Below are 12,287 nucleotides of genomic sequence, written 5' to 3'. Positions count from 1 at the left end.
AATTTTTTACAAAGTTCTAGTATGTCAACAAAAGTGGGCATCAGTAAGACCTAGCCCAGTAGCTAATGAATCTGGAAAAGTCAATCTAACAGGACTCTATTTTTTGCACAGTAATTTAAAAGACATTACATTTCAGATGTTCTAAGATTATTCTTCAGAAGAGTTCAGATAAATGACTTTGATAATGACAGCTTTGAATGTGGGCAGATCTTCGTTTCTAAGAGGAAATCTGAAACTAGGTTGTGGCAGTGACAGTCACAGGATCCTATAAGCAAGGTCACTGTTAGGAAAGGCAGTAGCGTGCCATCCTGTCAGCTGATAGCAATGGGCCTTGGGCCTGAAATACTTCCTTACCAAGAGATAAAGAGTCCTCACAGCCTGTGTTGGACTTGTCACCTTGGGTGGGAATATCTTTCTGTTTCAGACTCAATGTATGCTCCTTTGTTCTGCATAAGCATGTGTGTTATTTGGCACCTGGCCAACACCATGATTATATCTGTTCCCTGTGGAAAGGGAATGGCATTCTTCCACTATACCACAAGAGGGGTGTGTGCAGGCCAATGACCCTGTGCCAGCTGCCAGGAGGGACCCCCTGTCTGTGGAGGACCAATACCTACCACCAAAGCTGACCTCACTCCATCTCTTATCTATATGAGTGAAGCATTACTCCATCCAGTATTTCACTACTTTGAGTTTTCCTTGGAGACTCCAATACCAAGACGCAGTGGGCAGAAGTGCTTCTACTTCTGCTTCTGATAATAGGCAACAGATGCCACTTTCTTGACAGTCATGCTTTAGATGCGGCAAGAGTCCTGCCTCATAAGCACTTAGAATGAGAATAAGTTGAAAATGCTAAACTAGCTGCAGTAGCAGATGAGCTTCCAAGTTATCCTGCAGGACTTGTAACATCACATAGACATCAATAAGATGGCTTCATCCAGAGGAGATGTGGAGGGAACACTGAACACTGTTTGTCTTGAAGAAGTTGTAGAAACTCCTAGGAAAAGCAGTGTACTGACCTGGATTTAATTTGTGAACCCAACCCAACGGTGAGCCAACAATGAACTCACTGAGTTACAATAGGCCATCAAGGCCATGTGATCTAAACACTTACGTCATTATTTCACAGAGGCCAGCCTGTCAAACAGCTGTATCAGAATCCACCTGGGGGAACATTCTTTTTTTTTTTTTTTTTAATACCTTAAGTTCTGGGATACATGGGCAGAACATGCAGGTTTGTTACATAGGTAAACAAGTGCCATGGTGGTTTGCTGCACCCATCAACCCATCATCTACATAAGGTATTTCTCCTAATGCTATCCCTCCCCTAGCCCCCCACCCTCAACAGGCCCCAGTGTGTGATGTTCCCCTCCCTGTGTCCATGAGTTCTCATTGTTCAACTCCCACTTATGAGTGAAAACATGCAGTGTTTTATTTTCTGTTCCTGTGTTAGTTTGCTGAGAATGATGGCTTCCAGCTTCATCCATGACCCTGCAAAGGGCATGAAGTCATTCTTTTGTATGGCTGCATAGTATCCATGGTGTATATATGCCACATTTTCTTTATCCAGTCTAACATTTATGGGCATTTGGGTTAGTTCCAAGTCTTTGCTATTGTGAATAGTGCTTCAATAAACAAACGTGTGCATGTGTCTTTATAAGAGAATGATTTATAATCCTTTAGATATATACCCAGTAATGGGATTGCTGGGTCAAATGGTATTTCTGCTTCTAGACCTTTGCAGAATCGCCAACACATTGTCTTCCACAATGGTAGAACTAACTTACACTCCCACTAACAGTGTAAAAATGTTCCTATTTCTCCACATCCTCTCCAGCATCTGTTGTTTCCTGACTTTTTAATGATCACCATTCTAACTGGCATAAGATAATATCTCACTGTGGTTTTGATTTGCATTTCTCTAATGACCAGTGATGATGAGCTTTTTTTCATGTTTGTTGGCCACATAAATGTCTTTTTTGAGGAAGTGTCTGTTCAGATCCTTCACCCACTTTTTGATGGGGTTGTTTTTTTTCTTGCAAATTTGTTTAAGTACTTTGTAGATTCTGGATATCAGCCTTTTGTCAGATGAATGGATTGCAAAAATTTTCTCCCAAACTGTAGGTTGCCTGTTCACACTGATGATAGTTTCTTTTGTGTGCAGAAGCTCTTTAGTTTAATCAAATCACATTAGTCAATTTTGGCTTTTGTTGCCATTGCTTTTGGGGTTTGAGTCATGAAGTCTTTGCCCATGCCTATATCCTGAATGGTATTGCCTAGGTTTTCTTCTAGAGTTTTTATGGTTTTAAGTCTTACATTTACGTCTTTAATCCATCTTCAGTTAATTTTCATATAAGGTTTAAGGAAGAGGTCCAGTTTCAGTTTTCTGCATATGGCTAGCCAGTTTTCCCAACACCATTTATTAAATAGGGGATTCTTTCCCCATTGCTTGTTTTTGTCAGGTTTGTCAAAGATCAGATGGTTGTAGATGTGTGGTTTTATTTCTGAGGCCTTCATTCTGTTCCATTGGTCTATATATCTGTTTTGATACCAGTACCATGTTCTTTTGGTTACCATAGTCTTGTAGCATAGTTAGAAGTCAGGTAGCGTGATGCTTCCAGCTTTATTCTTTTTGCTTAGGATTATCTTTGCTATGCAGGCTCTTTTTTGTTTCCATATGAAAATTAAAGTAGTTTTTTCTTATTCTGTGAAGAAAGTCAATGGTAGCTTGATGGGGATACCATTGAATCTATAAATTACTTTGGGCAGTATGGCCATTTTCATGATATTGATTCTTCCTATCCATGAGCATGGAATGTTTTTCCATTCGTTTGTGTCCTCTATTATTTCATTGAGCAGTGGTTTGTAGCTCTCCTTGAAGAAGTCCTTTACATCCCTTGTAAGTTATAGTCCTAGGTATTTTATTCTCTTTGTAGCAATTGTGAATGGGAGTTCACTCATGATTTGGTTCTCTGTTTGTCTATTATTGGTGTATAGGAATGCTTGTGATTTTTGCACATTGATTTTTATCCTGAGACTTTGCTGAAGTTGTTTAACAGCTGAAGGAGATTTTGGGCTGAGATGATGGGGTTTTCTAAATATACAATCATGTCATCTGCAAACAGACAATTTGACTTCCTCTCTTTCTCTTTGAATACCTTTGTTTCTTTCTCTTGCCTGATTGCCCTGCCCAGAACTTCCAATACTATATTCAATAGTAGTGGTGACAGAGGGCATCCTTGTCCTGTGCTGGTTTTCAAAGGGAATACTTCCAGCTTTTGCCCATTCAGTATGATATTGGCTGTGGTTTGTCATAAATAGCTCTTATTATTTTGAGATCCATTCCATCAACACCTAGTTTATTGAGAGTTTTTAGCATGAAGGGGTGTTGAATTTTATCGAAGGCCTTTTCTGCATCTATTGAGATGATCATGTGGTTTTTATCATTGGTTGTGTTTATGTGACGGATTATGTTTATCAATTTGCGTATGTTGAATTTGAGTGTGCATCCCAGGGATGAAGCCGACTTGATCATAGTGGATAAGCTTTTTGATGTGCTGCTAGATTCGGTTTGCCAGTATTTTATTGAGGATTTTTCTCATTGATGTCATCAGGGATATTAGCCTGAAATTTTCTTTTTTTGTTGTGTCTCTGCCAGGTTTTGGTATCGGTATGATGTTGGCCTCATAAAATGAGTTAGGGAGGAGTCTCTCTTTTCGAATTATTTGGAATAGTTTCAGAAGGAATGGTACCAGCTCCTCTTTGTACCTCTGGTAGAATTCGGCTGTGAATCCATCTGGTCCTGGGCTTTTTTTTGGTTGGTAAACTATTAATTACTGCCTCAATTTCAGAACATGTTATTGGTCTATTCAGTGATTTGACTTCTTCCTGATTTAGTCTTGGGAGGGTGTAGGTATCCAGGAATTTATCCATTTCGTCTAGATTTTCTAGTTTATTTGCGTAGAAGTGTTTATGGTATTCTCTGATGGTAGTTTGTATTTCTGTGGGATCAGTGGTGATAGCCCCTTTATCGTTTTTTATTGCCTATTTGATTCTTCTCTCTTTTCTTCTCTATTAGTCTGGCCCCTCTGCTGCAAGTCTGCTAGAGTTTGCTGGAGGTCCATTCCAGACCCTGTTTGCCTGGGTATCACCAGCAGAGGCTGCAGAACAACAAAGATTGCTGTCTGTTCCTTTCTCTGGAAGCTTCGTCCCAGAGGGGCACCTGCCAGATGCCAGGCAGAGCTCACCCGTATGAGGTGTCTGTCGGCCCCTGCTGGGAGGTGTCTCCCAGCCAGGAGGCACGGGGGTCAGACACCCACTTGAGGAGGCTGTCTGTCCCTTAGCAGAGCTTGAGAGCTGTGCTAGGAGATCCTCTGCTCTCTTCACAGCCAGCAGGCAGGGACGTTTAAGTTTGCTGAAGCTGCACCCACAGCCGCCCCTTCCCCCAGGTGCTCTGTCTGAGGGAGACAGGAGTTTCATCTATAAGCCCCTGACTGGAGCTGCTGCCTTTCTTTCAGAGACGACCTGCCCAAAAAGGAGAAATTTAGAGAGGAAGTCTGGCTACAGTGGCTTTGTGGAGCTGTGGTGTGCTCTGCCGAGTTCAAACTTCGCAATAGCCTTTGTTACACTGTGACGAGAAACGGTCTACTCAAGCCTCAGTAATGGTGGATGCTCCTCCCCTCAATAAGCTCGAGTGTCCCAGGTCGAATTCAGACAGCTGTGCTGGCAGCGAGAATTTCAAGCCAGTGAATCTTAGCTTGCTGGGCTCCATGGGGTTCGGATCTGCTGAGCTAGACCACTTGGCTCCCCAGCTTCAGCCTCCTTTCCAAGGTGGGTGAATGGTTCTTTCTCATTGGCATTCCAGGTGCTACTGGGATATTTAAAAAAAACTCCTGCAGCTAGCTTGGTGTCTGCCCAAACATCCACCCAGTTTTGTACTTGAAACCCAGGTCACCCGAGGGAATCTCCTGGTCTGTGGGTTGTGAAGACTCTGGGAAAAGTGTAGTATCTGGGCTGGAGTGCATCGTTCCTCATAGCACAGTCCCTCATGCCTCCCTTGGCTAGGGGAGGGAGTTTCCTGACCCCTTGCACTTTCTGGGTGAGGCAATGCCCTACCCTGCTTCTGCCCGCCCTCTATGGGCTGCACCCACTGTCTAACCAGTCCCATTGAGATGAGCCCGGTACCTCAGTTGGAAATACGGAAATCACTCGCCTTCTGCGTTGATTCAGCCATCTTACCAGCCACCTCGGGAACATTCTTAAAATACAGATTTCCAGGCCACATCTTGGGGACTTCTAAATTAGTTAGTCTAGAATAGGGCCCAAGCAACTCTACTTTTAACAAATTCCACTGTTGGAAAAGCAACTTGAAAAGATGCGTGTATATACTGGACAACGGGTGATATTCCAGGCAGGAAATCATGTCAAAGAGCCATCAGACTGTGGGTCCTAGCAAGAGGCTGAAGCATGGCAGCATTTAGAGATGAAAGCAGACAGGCAGGCCAGCAGAGGCCAGTGGTTCCCGTCCACAAGGCCTAGAAGAAGGAGCACAGTCACAACCATGAAGTGGGGTTTAGAGAAAGCTGCTCAGTGCTGAAAATGATCAAGTCCTGAGCAGGTTATCCACACAGGAACACAAGCATGGCAGGACCAAAGAGGTGAGTGGAACTGGACAAACCTGGGGCTTGGTCATGAGAATAGGACAGAGGCCCAGTCTTTAAAGCTAACACAGAATTAAGGGGCATTAGTGCTTGTTGAACAATTCTGTGGAAGGTGCTTTTCACAGGCTGGCTCTGGTGTTACCCTCACAAACACTGATTTAATCCCCATTTAATAGATGAGGTGGATTTAAAAGGTGAACAGGGGCTAATTTTTATCTTACTGGGCCACAATATCACCATCTTTAAAATGAGCAGAATAATTCTTACCCTGGCATGGTATGGTCCCTGGTACACAGTAATGTTTACAAGAAATTTCATAGTCTCTGAAAGGACACCCTACACTTACGTTTTGCTATTTTGCAATAAAATGTGTCCAAAAACCTACCACTGCTTTTTATATCTAGTTAACTTCCCTAACTAGCTTTTAAAGCCCTCTCTTACCCAATCACACGCTCCACATCAAATGCATTTCTCACACTCCTCCGAGCCCCACACTCCATGCAAACTAACCCAGAGGCACACCAGGCTTCCTTTACCATCCTCTCTATTGCTAGGTGGTGGAACACATCTGTACATTTTCCCCTTCCTCCTTCCTTATATATATAAACAGTGAATTTGTAGTAAATACATGATCTATGCCAGGCACTGTACTGCGTATTTTATTTGCATTATTTCTTTCAAGAGTCACGATGACCCTTTAAGGTAGCTATTATTATTTTAACACTTTTACCAATGAGTAAAGTGAGGCCTTAAAGAAGAGACACAGCATACTTAAGATGACACATTTAGTAAATGACAGAGACATGCTTTGGTCTCAGGTTTATCTGTGAACAAAGCCTTCGCTTCTAGCATCTGTGCCATGCTCTCTGCTGTTGACTCAAGCTGTTGGTCATACAAGGCTGAACTAACACTCACTTCCTCCCTGAAGGGGAGGGCACCTCTAGGCTTCACTGGATCAAAGGCAACACCAAAAATTTTATTTAAGCACATCAAAGTCTGGAAACCAAAAAGAGAATCAGTGAGAACACTTCATTATCCCTTGCAAAAGGTGCCCTAAAGGCAAAACAGGGGAAGAGTGAAGCTCTCTGAATCCTTAATACTTGAGTCTTGTTCCAGGAAGACATTAGGTGGGCCTCGTTTATTTATTTATTTTTATTTTTTTATGGGAATTTTTAAATTTGTGTCTAAGTAGGTATATGTATTTGAACATAAGACAGGCCATATTTCATACAGATTGTGTGTATTATGGATGAAAACATATTTTGTGTAAGTCAGAAATAGGCATCACTTTCACCATGGCTCGCCTGAGGTAACTGTTTTGGTTGCAAAGCCACTTGGTCACCAACATCTGTTAGTCACTTAGGAACCAATCTAAATTAGATAGGTGGCAGGAAGAGAGTGACTCTGTGTGTGTAGCACTGGAAAGTCAGATATCTTCAAATAGCAATCTTAAGGTAATTTGGGGTACTGTCTTCTTTTAATATGTTTTCTGATTATAAAAATAACACATCATAATCATAGTATCATTGAAAAATACAAAAATATATAAAGAATAAAATTCTTTAATCCTGTGATCCCGCTTCCAGAGATAACAACTAATATCCTTTATCTTTCTTTCCAGTGAAGTGATCTTTAAAAGCCAAGGAAAGGCAGATAGGAAAAATGAAGATAAATCCCGAACTTTTAGTCTGCATTTCAGTGTACATCGTTGAGAGAATCCACGGAAACTCCAGGAAGCTTTTATCAAAGATAGAAGTTGTACTTGCCAACACATCAACAATTTATGTTTAGAAACAAGATACTCAATCTCAAGTTATCTTCCCTCTGTAAGCCACATTTAGCTTTTTAAAAATCAAGATATTGAGATGCATTATACATATTGCAAAATTGATGTTTTTAGGTGTACCGTTTTATAAATCCTGACAAATTTATACAGTTGTGTTTCCAATACCACAAACAAGAAACAGAACATTTCTATCACTCCAAATGTTTCTTTGTGTCCTTTGTAATCAGTTTTCTTCCTCCAAGGCCAGAGCCTGATAGCTACCAATCTGTTCTGTGTCTTAATTGCTTTGCCTTTTCTGGAAGGACATCTCAATGGAATCCTATAGTATGTAGCATTTGAGACGGGCATCTTGCTTCTAATATATTTGAGATTCATCAGTGTTGTTGCATGCTAAATCATATTCCATTGAATAGGTTTGCTGCAATATGGTTTATGTATGCACCAGTTGGTAGACATTTCTATTGTCTGCCAATTTTGGCAATTATGAATAATACCAATATAAACATTTGTGTGCAAGTCTTCATGTGCAAGATGTGTTTTCATTTCTTTTCAGTAAATTTCTAGTAGTGAGATTATGAAGTCATATGGTAAGTGTATGTATAACTTTAAAAGAAACTGCCAAACCATTTTCCAATCAGGCAGTAAAAATCTGCATTTGCACTGGCAATGTGTGATAGTTTCACCCACTCCACATTACCATAAGCACTTAAGATTACCAAATTTTTAAATTTTTAGCCATTTGACTTGCTGGGCTGTTGCTATGATTTAGATTTCCCTAAGCACTTAGAATTATCGGATTTTTTGTTTGTTTGTTTTGTTTTGTTTTGTTTTGTTTTTTGAGATGGAGTCTCGCTCTTGTCTCCCAGGCTGGAGTGCAATGGTGCCATCTTGGCTCACTGCAACCTCCGCCTCCTGGGTCTAAGCAATTCTCCTGCCTCAACCTCCCAAGTAGCTGGGATTACAGGTTCCCACCACCACGCCAGGATAATTTTTGTATTTTTAGTAGAGACGGAGTTTCACCATGTTGGCCAGGCTGGTCTTGAACTCCCGACCTTAGGTGATCTGTCCGCCTCAGCCTCCCAAAGTGCTGGGATTACAGGCATGAGCCACCGCACCCAACCAGATTATCTGATTTTTTTAATTTTAGCCATTGGAATAGATGGGCTGTGGTTATGATTTAAATTTCCCTAGTGACTAATGATAGTGGGCATCATTTTATGATTTTTTTTGCCATCTGTATCTCCTTTGGTGAAGTATAGATTCAAATAGTTTGCCCATTTTAAAATTCAGTGTGTTTGTTTTCTAATTATTGTGTTGTGAGAGTTATTTTTATATTCCGCATACCAATGCTTTGTCAGGTAAGTGTTAACCAACATATTATTATAATGTGTGGCTTGTTTTTCATTTTCTTTTTTTTAGGATTTTTTTTAATTTAACTTTTATTTCAAGTTCAGGGGTACATGTTTATGTTTGTTATATAGGTAAACTTGTGTCATAGGGGTTTGTTGTACAGATTATTTTGTCACCCGGGTATTCAGCCTAGTATCCATTAGTTATTTTTCCTGATCCTCTCCCCCATCCCACCCTTCATTTTCCAATAGGCTTCAATGTGTGTTGTTCCCCTCCATGTGCCCATGTGTGCTCATCATTTAGCTCTACCTTGTAAATAAGAACATGCAGTGTTTGGTTTTCTGTTCCTGCATTAGTTTGATAAGGATAATGGCCTCCAGCTCTATCCATGTTCCTGCAAAGGACATGATCTCATCCCTTTTTATGGCTGCATAGTATTCCATGATATATATGTACCATATTTTCTTTATCCAGTCTACCATTGATGGGCATTTAGGTTGATTCCATGTCTTTGCTATTGTAAATAGTGCTGCAGTGAACATACGTGTGCACTTATCTTTATGATAGAATGATTTATATTCCTTTGGGTAAATACCTAGTAATGGAATTGCTGGGTCAAATGGTATTTCTGGTTCTAGGTCTTTGAGGAATCGCCACACTGCCTTCCACAATGGTTGAACTAATTTACATTCCCACCAACAGTGTAAAAGCATTCCTGGTTCTCCACAGCCTCATCAGCATCTGTTGTTTCTTAACTTTTTAATAATCACCATTCTGACTGGCGTGAGATGGTATCTCATTGTGGTTTTGATTTGCATTTCTCTAATGATCAGTGTTGTTGAACTTTTTTTCATATGTTTTCTGACCAGATAAATGTCTTCTTTTGAGAAGTGTCTGTTCATATCCTTCACTCACTTTTTAATGGGATTGTTTGTTTTTTTCTTGTGAATTTGTTTAAGTTTTTTGTAGATTCTGGATATTAGGCCTTTATCAGATGGACAGATTGCAAAAATTTTCTCCCATTCTGTAGGTTTTCTGTTCACACTCATGATAGTTTTATTTGCTTCAGAGAAACTCTTCAATTTAATTAGATCATATTTGTCAATTTTTGTTTTGGTTGCCATTGCTTTTGATATTTTTGTCATGAAATCTTTACCTGTGCCTATGTCCTGAATGGTATTGCCTAGATTTTCTTCTTATAGTTTTGGGTTTTACATATAAGTCTTTAATCTATCTTGAGTTAATTTTTGTAAAAGGTGAAAGGAAGCGGTCCAGTTTCAATTTTCTTCATATGGCTATCCAGTTTTCCCAGCATCATTTAATAAATAGGGAATCCTTTCCCCATTGCTTGTTTTTGTCAAGTTCCTCGAGATTAGATTATTGTAGATGTGAGGTCTTATTTCTGAGATCTCCATTCTGTTCCATTGGTCTATGTGTCTGTTTTTGTACCAGTACCATGCTGTTTTGGTTACTGTAGACTAGTAGCATAGTTTGAAGTTGGGTAGCATGATGCCTCCAGCTTTGTTCTTTTTGCTTAGGATTGTCTTGGCTATACGAGTGTTTTGTTTTTTTTGGTTCCGTATGAATTTTAAAGCAGTTTTTTTCTAATTCTGTGAATCAGAAAGTCAATGGTAGCTTGATGGGGATAGCACTGAATCTATGAATTACTTTGGGCAGTATGGACATTTTTGTGATATTGATTCTTCCTATCCATGAGCATGGAATGTTTTTCCATTTGTTTGTGTCCTCTGTTATTTCCTCGAGCAGTTGTTTGTAGTTCTCCTTGAATAAGTCCTTCACTTTCCTTGTTAGTTGTATTCCTAGATATTTTATTCTCTTTATAGCTATTGCAAATGGGAATTCATTCCTGATTTGGCTCTCTGCTTGTCTATTATTGGTGTATAGGAAGGCTTGTGATTTTTGCACATTGATTTTGTATCCTGAGGCTTTGGTGAAGTTGCTTACCGTTTAAGAAGCTTTTGGGCTGAGATGATGGAGTTTTCTAGATACAGGATCATGCCTTCTGCAAACAGAAACAGTTTAACTTCCTCTCTTATCCTTTATTTCTTTCTCTTGACTGATTGCCCTGGCCAGAACTTTCAATACTATGTTGAATAGGAGTGGTGAGAGAGGGCATCCTTGTCTTGTGCTGGTTTTCGAAGGGAATGCTTCCAGTTTTTGCCCATTCAGTATGATATTGGCTGTGGGTTTGTCATATATAGCCCTTACTATTTTGAGCCATTCCCTTCAATACCCAGTTTATTAAGATTTTTTAACATTAAGGGATGTTAAATTTTATCAAAGGCTTTTCTGCATCTATTCAGATAATCATGTGGTTTTTGTCTTTAGTTCTGTTTATGTGATGAATTATGTTTGTTGATTTGAGTATGTTGAACTGGCCTTGCATCCTGAGGATGAAGCTGCCTTAATTGTAGTGGATAAGCTTTTTGATGTGATGCTGGATTCTGTTTGCCAGTGTTTTATTGAGGATTTTTGCATCAATGTTCATCAGGGATATTGGTCTGAAGTTTTTTTTGTTTTTTGTTTCTTGTTTTTTTTTTTTTTTTTTTGTATCTCTGCCAGGTTTTGTTAACAGGAAATGCTGGCCTCATAAAATGAGTTAGGAAGAAGTCCTTCCTTTTCAATTGTTTGGAATGGTTTCAGAAGAAATGGTACCAGCTCCTCTTTGTACCCCTGGTAGAATTTAGCTGTATATCCATCTGGTCCTGGGCTTTTTTTGGTTGGTGGGCTATTTATTACTGCCTCAATTTCAGAACTTGTTATTGCTCTATTCAGGGATTCAACTTCTTCCTGGTTCAGTCTTGGGAGGGTGTATATGTCCAGGAATTTACCCATTTCTTCTAAATTTTCTAGTTTATTTGCATAGACGTGTTTATAGTATTCTCTGATTATTGTATTTCTGTGGGGCTAGTGGTGAGGTTTTTTTTTTTGAAATGGTGTTTTGCTCCTGTTGCCCAGGCTGGAGTGCAATGGCATAATCTCGGCTCATGGCAACCTCCACCTCCCAGGTTCAAGAGGAAGTTAAACTGTTTCTGTTTGCAGAAGGCATGATCCTATATCCAGAAAACCTCACCCTCATGAGTAGTAGGGATTACAGGCATGCCCCACCACTCCTGGCTAGTTTTGTATTTTTAGTATAGGCGAGGTTTCTCCATGTTGGTCAGGGTGGTCTCGAACTCCCGACCTCAGGTGATCCACGCGCCTCGGACTCCCAAAGTGCTGGGATTACAGGCGTGAGCCACTGTTTCCAGCTGGTGATGTCATTTTTTTAAACAGTGAGTCAGAAGCATGAAAACAAATAGTGATAAATGCTTTAGAAAAATCACTCTAGACTTTGGTTTTAACAGCATTTCAAGTGGAAAGTGTATTTTAGAACAAACAAGTCAATCTGCCCAATTCTCATCTCTGTATTCTTCCTGTCTTTGTGCTTGCTTTAGGGCTTCTTTTTTTTTTTTTTTTTTTTTTTTTTT

General features: G+C 40.0%; 1 long non-coding RNA gene across 1 annotated transcript; it reads left to right on the top strand.

The window, feature by feature from the left end:
* The first annotated feature begins 4,773 nt into the window (after positions 1-4,773).
* Positions 4,774-7,647, top strand: LOC131381567 (uncharacterized). Its single transcript, XR_009210394.1, has 2 exons — positions 4,774-4,830; positions 7,282-7,647. It is a non-coding gene; the product is annotated as an uncharacterized LOC131381567 (long non-coding RNA).
* The last annotated feature ends 4,640 nt before the right edge of the window (positions 7,648-12,287 follow it).

This window comes from Hylobates moloch, unplaced genomic scaffold, assembly GCF_009828535.3.
Source record: "Hylobates moloch isolate HMO894 unplaced genomic scaffold, HMol_V3 SCAFFOLD_16, whole genome shotgun sequence".
NCBI lineage: Eukaryota > Metazoa > Chordata > Mammalia > Primates > Hylobatidae > Hylobates > Hylobates moloch.
The sequence above is the reverse complement of the archived record's forward strand: the minus strand, read 5'-3'. Positions and strand labels throughout refer to the sequence as shown.